This window comes from Zea mays, chromosome 7, assembly GCF_902167145.1.
Source record: "Zea mays cultivar B73 chromosome 7, Zm-B73-REFERENCE-NAM-5.0, whole genome shotgun sequence".
Taxonomy (NCBI): domain Eukaryota; kingdom Viridiplantae; phylum Streptophyta; class Magnoliopsida; order Poales; family Poaceae; genus Zea; species Zea mays.
The window spans coordinates 38,774,698-38,782,674 of NC_050102.1; the positions used below are offsets into that span (position 1 = coordinate 38,774,698).

At 57.8% G+C, this 7,977-nt stretch overlaps 1 non-coding gene across 1 annotated transcript; it reads right to left on the bottom strand.

The window, feature by feature from the left end:
- Positions 1-1,638: 1,638 nt before the first annotated feature.
- On the bottom strand, positions 1,639-1,777 carry LOC111589826 (small nucleolar RNA Z247). The gene has a single exon (XR_004851663.1). It is a non-coding gene; the product is annotated as a small nucleolar RNA Z247 (small nucleolar RNA).
- Positions 1,778-7,977: the final 6,200 nt, after the last annotated feature.

Below are 7,977 nucleotides of genomic sequence, written 5' to 3' on the forward strand. Positions count from 1 at the left end.
GGTAGAAGGCAGGAGATTAATTTGTGCTCCAAGACGTGCTCCAGCATTTGCATGAAGTTCAACAAAGGGAAAATGTGCTCATCAAACACAACATCCCTAGAGATGTACACACGACCAGTGGAGACCTCTAGACACTAGTATCCTTTCTGCATATTGTTGTAGCCTAGAAAGACACATCTTGTAGAGCGGAAAGCCAATTTTCGAGTATTATAAGGTCGCAGGTTTGGCCAGCATGCACAGCCAAAACTTTAAAAAAATTATAGTCATGAGACTGTTTGAACAAGTGCTCAAGAGGTGTAGAGTAATCAAGAGGTTTTGTGGGGGTGCGATTAATGAGGTATGCAGCTATGGAAAAGGCCTCATCCCAGAACTTAAGCAGCATGGATGCTTGTGCAAGGATAGACAACCCAACTTCAACAATATGTCTATGTTTGTGTTCAGCAGACCCATTTTGCTGATGCGCATGTGGGCAGGACACATAATGAATGATGCTGAGTTTAGTAAAGAAAGAATTTAGGCATTGATACTCGCCTCCCCAGTCTGTTTGCATAGCAATAATTTTGGTGTCAAATAGGCGCTCAACCATGGTTTGAAACTCAGTAAAACTTTGGAACACTTCAGAATTATGTTTCAGCAAATAAATCCAGCTGAATTTGTTAAAATCATCTATAAAACTGACATAGAATTTCTTTCGATCAATGGACTCGAGGGCTGGGCCCCATACATCCGAGAAAACGAGTTGTTAAGGCTTGGTAGAGACACTTGTTGACACTAGATAAGGTAATTGGTGACTCTTGCCTTGTTGACAAGCGTCACACACAGACATACTACTTGACTCGCTAGAACATATAATCTGATTATTATTGGCTAATTTTTGAATGTTTTGTAATGATGGATGACCCAAACGGTTGTGCCATAGAGATGGAGAGGACTTGATTGCGCCAAATGCCCCCCACTAAGAACTATCTGATGGAAGGGGATAAAGACCATCTCTGCATCTACCTTGAAGAAGAACCTTCCTCGTGTCCAGATCCTTAATCAAAAAATGATTTGGAAAGTATTCAAGTGAGGCATGATTATTAGACGAGAAATGATGAACAGAAAAAAAACTTTTTTGTGATGTTGGGACGTGCAAGATATTATTGAGATGCAAGGGTTTAGTAGGGGTATCAATAACAGCATGACCAACATTGCAGATGTTCATACCTGCACCACTTGCAGTGTGAATCTGATTTGTCCCCTTGTACTTCTCATGAGTGGTCAGTTTGTGCAGCTCAGACGTGAGATGATCCGTTGCAGCTGTGTCGGTATACCAATTTGTATCGACACCATAGTTGTGCATTGCTGCTGCTGCTGCACTCTTGGAATTTGAGTTGGAATAGTTGTCTTCATCATATCGGCACCAGCACTTGCGGGCAGAATGCCTAGTTCTGTCACAAACCTGATAGGTTATTGTGTTCCCATCAGGTCTGCGCCCTCCTGGACCACCACGCCCTCCTAGCGCATTATTCTTGCTCCTGCGAAAAGGATTAAACCGGCCATTGCGACCCTGACCACGCGAACCAGAACCACCATGACCTCGACGGGCAGCAACATTAGCTGATGGCTGGGATCCTCCATACAGCAAAACCATCCTGCTCTCAAAATTGAGGAGTTGCGAGTATGCCTCCCCAACTGAGACAGAATCCTTCTGTGCAACAAGGGCAGAGACCACACAGTTGTATTCTTCATCTAGTCCCGCAAGGATGTAGGAGACTAGTTCTTATTCATCAATGGGCTTCCGAGCAGATGCCATCTCATCTGCAAGTGCCTTCATTTTTGCAACATACTCAGAAATTGACAAGTTACCTTTCCGAGTCATGGCCAATGCAATCTTGGTGTTGACTGTTCTTGCCCGAGACTGCACTACATAGGTCTGTTCCAGCATGTTCCACACCTCCTGGGGCGTGGTGTAGGATGATACCTGACCCATGACTTTTTTGGACATGGAGGTGATGTGAAGGATGGGAAGAACCTACACCTTCCAGAGCGCATAGTTCGACTTGGTTAGCTTCTCAGCTATAGTTTTCCCTAGCAAAGGTGTAGGTATGGCCATGGAGGATGAGCTTGCCATGAGATCTCCTGGAGTCTGCTATGGGCTGGGGGTGGCTAGGGTTTGAAGGAGGTGGCTCTGATACCATGAAAGAACACCAGGTTGGGAAGCATTTGTTACCTACCGTAGTTGGCTGCCTGTGTGTATTTATAGGTGTTGGCGTTTCGAGACCGGGGGGTCCCTGGGCCGACGAGTGAGTGTCGCCGCGTGCCCCAGCCCAGATGGGTCGAGCGCGAGGGCGAGCGCGAAGGGGGGAGAGCGAGGCGGCCGGAGACCGGCGTGAGAGAGGTGCGAATCCCGCGGCCTTCGTGTTCGTCCCGCGCCCAGGTCGGGTGCGCTTGAAGTAGGGGGTTACAAGCGTCCACGCGGGAGAGGGAGCGAGCGGCCCCAAGCGAGCGCCTGTCTCGTCCTCGTCCCCGCGCGGCCAACCTTCTCTAAGAGGGCCCTGGTCCTTCCTTTTATAGGCGTAAGGAGAGGATCCAGGTGTACAATGGGGGGTGTAGCAGAGTGCTACGTGTCAAGCGGAGGAGAGCTAGCGCCCTAAGTAAATGCCGTTGTGGCAGCCGGAGAGATTTTGGCACCCAGCTGGTGTGATGTCGTGGCCGTCGGAGGAGCGATGGAGCCTGGCGGAGGGACAGCTGTCGGAGCGGTTGAGTCCTTGCTGACGTCCTCTTGCTTCCGTAAGGGGGCTGAGAGCCGCCGTCGTCACAGAGTATGCGGGGCGCCATCATTGCCTATCTGGCGGAGCGAGCCAGATGGGACACCGGTCTTGTTTCCTGCGGCCCGAGTCAGCTCGGGGTAGGGCGATGATGGTGCCTCCTGTTGACGTGGCTGGTCTGCGCCCTAGGTTGGGCGATGTGGAAGCTCCTCCGAAGCCGAGGTCGAGTCTGTCCTCCGTGGCCGAGGTCGAGTCCGAGCCCCTGGGTCGGGCGAGGCGGAGGCCGTCGGATGAGGCCAGGGCGGAGTCCGAGCCCTAGGGTCGGGCGAAGCGGAGTTCGTCGTCTTCTGGGGCTGAGCCCGAGTCCGAGCCCTGGGTCGGGCGGAGCGGAGTTCGTCGTCTTCTGGGGCTGAGCCCGAGTCCGAGCCTTGGGTCGGGCGCAGCGGAGTTCGTCGTCTTCCGGGACTGAGCCCGAGTCCGAGCCCAGGGTCGGGCGGAGCGGAGTTCGTCGTCTTCCGGGACTTAGCCCGAGTCCGAGCCCTGGGTCGGGCGGAGCGGAGTTCGTCGTCTTCCGGGACTTAGCCCGAGTCCGAGCCCTGGGTCGGGCGGAGCGGAGTTCGCCGTCTTCCGGGACTTAGCCCGAGTCCGAGCCCTGGGTCGGGTGGAGCGGAGTTCGCCGTCTTCCGGGACTTAGCCCGAGTCCGAGCCCTGGGTCGGGCGAAGCGGAGCTTCCTATGGTGCCTTCGGCCGGGCCTGACTGCCTGTCAGTCTCACTCTGTCAAGCGGCACCGCAGTCGGAGTGGCGCAGGCGGCACTGTCCTTCTGTCAGGCCGGTCAGTGGAGCGGCGAAGTGACGGCGATCACTTCGGCTCTGCCGGCTGGGGCGCGTGTCAGGATAAAGGTGTCAGGCCACCTTTGCATTAAATGCTCCTGCGATTTGGTCGGTTGGTGCGGCGATTGGGTTAGGGTTGCTTCTTAGCGAAGGCAGGGCCTCGGGCGAGCCAGAAATATGTTCGCCGTCGGAGGGGGGCCTCGGGCGAGACGGAAATCCTCCGGGGTCGGCTGCCCTTGTCCGAGGCTAGGCTCGGGTGAGGCGTGATCGAGTCACTGGAATGGACTGATCCCTGACTTAGTCGCACCCATCAGGCCTTTGCAGCTTTATGCTGATGGGGGTTACCAGCTGAGAATTAGGAGCCTTGAGGGTACCCCTAATTATGGTCCCCGACAGTAGCCCCCGAGCCTCGAAGGGAGTGTTAGCACTCGCTTGGAGGCTCTCGTCGCACTTTTTTGCAAGGGGACCAGCCTTTCTCGGTTGCGTTTTGTTCCGGTGGGTGCGCGCGAGCGCACCCGCCGGGTGTAGCCCCCGAGGCCTCGGAGGAGTGGTTTTACTCCTTCGAGGTCTTAATGCCTTGCGTAACGCTTCGGCTGGTCTAGTCGTTCCCTCATGCGAGCTGGCCGTAACCCGGGTGTACGGTCGGGTCCCAAGTTCTCGGGTTGGTATGTTGACGCTGTCAACGGTTTGGCCGGAGCCAGGTTTGCGAGAGCAGCCCCCGAGCCTCTGCACAGGGCGAGAGGGCGATCAGGGACAGACTCGTCTTTTTTACATACGCCCTTGCGTCGCCTTTCCGCAAGGAGGAGGGGGGAAAGCGCCATGTTGCCCTCGATGGGCGCCGAACATGGTGTCTCCGGTGAGCTGCAAGCGGGTAATCCGAGTGAGCGTCCGTGCCCCGTTCGTTAGGGGTCGGCTAGGGGCCCAGAGGCACGCCCAAAAGTACCTGCGGGTGATCTGCCGGACCCGGTCCCCTGGCGACGGGGTCCGAGGGCTCGATGCCTCCCTCTGATGGGATTCCGTTACAAGATCGCTCCCGCTGGTCTCGGAAATGTCCTAGGGTACCTCGGGAGCGCAGCCCGAGCCTTGGTTATGTATCGAACGTACCCATGGTCATCCCTCGCTCGGCGTCTGAGGCGGCCGTGGAACCCTTCCGAGGGGCCAACCTTCGAACCTCTGACCAGTAGTGGGTGTAGGGCCCACGCGATCTGAGGCGGCTGTCGAACCCTTCCGGGGGGCCAGCCTTCGAACCTCTGATCAGTAGGGTGGCTCGGAGCCTGGTTCCTTCACAGGGAAGGATCCTTTTCGGGGTATCCCCCTTTCCCGGTCCCTGTTGCAAGAGAGAGAAAGAGGAAAAAGGATACAAAATTGAACGACGCGGCGTACCTTTTTTGGCGCGGTTATTACGGTGAAGGCGAAGCGTCGCCTGCTTCTCCTGCCAGAGGCGCCGCCTGTCCCGCCGCGGAGTTAATGCGACGGGGCGAGTGGTTCGTGGGGCGGCCGTTGCGCGTGCGCGAGCCGTTCGAGGAACAGAACACGGGCGCGTTGTCTTCACGCCGTGAGAGAGGGTTCTCTCGCTGCTCCCGGATGGGACGTGAGCTTGGCTGACGACGTGACCGCTGCTCCCGCCCGCCTGCCACCGTCATTACTGCCGGCCCATTTTTGGCCGCACTGACCGCCGCGCCAGGCTGGCGCTGCTGGGTCGTGCGCTGGGTCGCCTCGAGTCGCGGTATTGGTTCCGCAATCGAGGAGGCGCGATGGTGGCGCAAGTGGCGGTGCAGTTGCATGCACGAAGCATTCGGCGCGCCGGTTGCATGACACGTGGGCCTGGGCCTCCATGCTGGGCGTGTTGGGAGTCGGAGAAGCGCGCCCACTTGGCGCGGTTGCATGCCGCCTGCATGGCTGCCCGCCCCTTTCGCCCGTTGGTCTGGGCAAAAGTGGAGGGCCACTTGTAACCGCTGGGCGGTTGTGCGCACCGCGCACGGCGGTTTGGCTTCTTCTGCTCTGAGCCGGCCTGCATGACATGTGGGACCCAGCCCCCACGCCGCAGGGGAGGGCCTTGGAGCGTGTTGGAGAAGACTCAGCCTGTGACGGCTGGGGACGCAAGTAGGGATAGTCGCCTTTAAAAGAAGGGTGACCCCCTTGGAAGGCGACCATGTCTTCGTGCTCCCTTATGCATCGTGTCTTTCCACCTTCCAAGCCCCCGGATGGGGATACCCGCCGTCTTTCCGCCTCATCGTTGGAGGAACGCAACTCCGCGGGAGTTGGTACCTTTCAGCCATCGTTCGGCTTCAAGGATTTTCATCATGCAGCCCGGCTGCACCCCTCCGCCGGCGGTCACCCAAGATGGTGACCTCCAGCTTGATGGTGGGGGAAAGCGAGCCGGGCTGTGGCCTCTGCCCCTCCCTCAGCCTCAAGGATTTTTATCACCAGGGGTTGGGAGGGGAGTGTGCCGAGTTGGGGTCGGCCCCTGCGTGGGCGGTGGCCCGCTCCTTCACTCAGTGATCGGAGGGAAGGGCGGTCGTCGTCCGTGGCGCCGGCAGCTGCACCGTGCCTGGCTCTCGGACGCGAGTGGCTTCGGAGCCGCTCGCGGCGCCGGCGTCTGCCACGGCAGCTGGAAGAGGTTCTTCCGCCGACGAGATAGCCAGGGCCGCCCACGGACCGACCTCCAACTCTACGACCTTCTGCCCGTCCTTGCCTCACGAGTTTGGGCATGGGCGGGGGCCTCTTGGCAGCAGCATCCGCCCTGAGGTCAGTGCTGCCGCTGTTCGGCCCCCCGGAGCAGAAGTCGTCGTCGTCGCTGCTGCTAGAGCGGGCGACGGCGCGCCGTTCGTCGGTCTTCTGTTGCTCCGCAGGCCCTCCCCCATCGAGTGGGGTTGTTCGTACCTGCGGAGGGGGAACCGGAGTTCCGTTTGTAATAGCACTTTGAATGCCAGTGTTTTTGTTCATTGTGGCTGCCGAGGCCTGAACATGTATGTAATTTTGGCACGGAGCCGTGTTTTTTCCTCATTTTCGAGCACTAAGACTCGCCTGTTGGTTGTCTGAACCGCTTCACCAAGCGTGAGTCGCCCCGTGTCAAGGTGACGAGTGAGGTATCCGTATCCCGGAGGCGTAGGAGTCCCTCGGCTCGATCGACCTTGTTGTCCGAGGCTTCTCTTAGCTTAGTTAAAGGGACCCCTTGGCCGCTCTTCGATGAGCCGAGGCCAGGGGCAGCGGTATCAGCATGAACAGGGGTAGAGTTGGCTCGAAAAGGAGACCTGGTTGGCCGGAGCCTAACCGGGTCGTCCGTTAGCGGGACCGACGCCGGAGTTGACCAGCTGAAGCCTCGGGTCAGGCTGACGTCCTTGGAGGACGGCTGGCCGAGGCCCCGGGGTGACCGGCCGAGCCGCCTGCTCGGGCCGGATTCCCGGAGAAGACCCTGGCAACGATTGCCCGGGCGTGGCGAGGACGTCGTCCTTTAGAGTGGAGAACCTCGGACCGCGTCGCCGTCCGAGGCTAGGTCGGACCTCGCCGAAGGTGTCGTCGATGCGGAGGGTGCTGCTGCCCCCTTCCAGCGTCAAGACCCGAGCCTGCAGGATCATATTGTCTTGTAGCGTGTGTCTCCTGCGGCCGCCGAGGCTAGAACACACCTTCGCTGTGTTGTAAAGCTGCGTCTCTTTTTCCTCTTGTTTCGAGTATCTGGACTTTTTTGTCGGTAACAAGGATGTTTGTGCGAGCGAGAGTTGCTTCTCGCGGAAGGTGATGAGTGAGGTATCCGTATCCCAGAGGCGTAGGAGTCCCTCGGCTCGGTCGGCCTTGCCGCTTACGCGCACTTTTACCCGTCCATGAGGCTCTGTCACCGACTCAGTCGAGAAGGCTCGAAGGATCGCTTCGGCAGAAGAACTTCCGAACGTGAAGACTTGTTCGGTCCGCGGAATCACTTATCCGAACGTGAGATACTTATCACAGAAGGTGATGAGTGAGGTATCCGTATCCCGGAGGCGTAGGAGTCCCTCGGCTCAGTCAGCCTTGGCTGCTTACGTGTACTCCGTCGTTTTCAGGATCCACTTTTCGAAGTAGTCAAAAAGCACGAAAGATATTCTGGCAGAAGAGATCTTTTTTCGAGGAAAATTTCAACGCAGAGGGGGTTCCCCGCCTTTTAGCCCCCGAGGGAGGGTCGGGCTTTGCCGAGGCGAGGCTGACCCTTCCTTGATGACTAAACTTTGCGTGGGTGCGAGGTATATGAACAACTTGAAAACATCTTAAGGGTAGAAGCGACGTAGCTGTTGGATGTTCCAAGCGTTGCCGTAGACCTCACCTTGATTGTTGGCCAGCTTGTACGTTCCGGGCTTCAGAACCTTGGCGATGACGAACGGTCCCTCCCAGGGGGGCGTGAGCTTGTGCCTCCCTCGGGCGTCT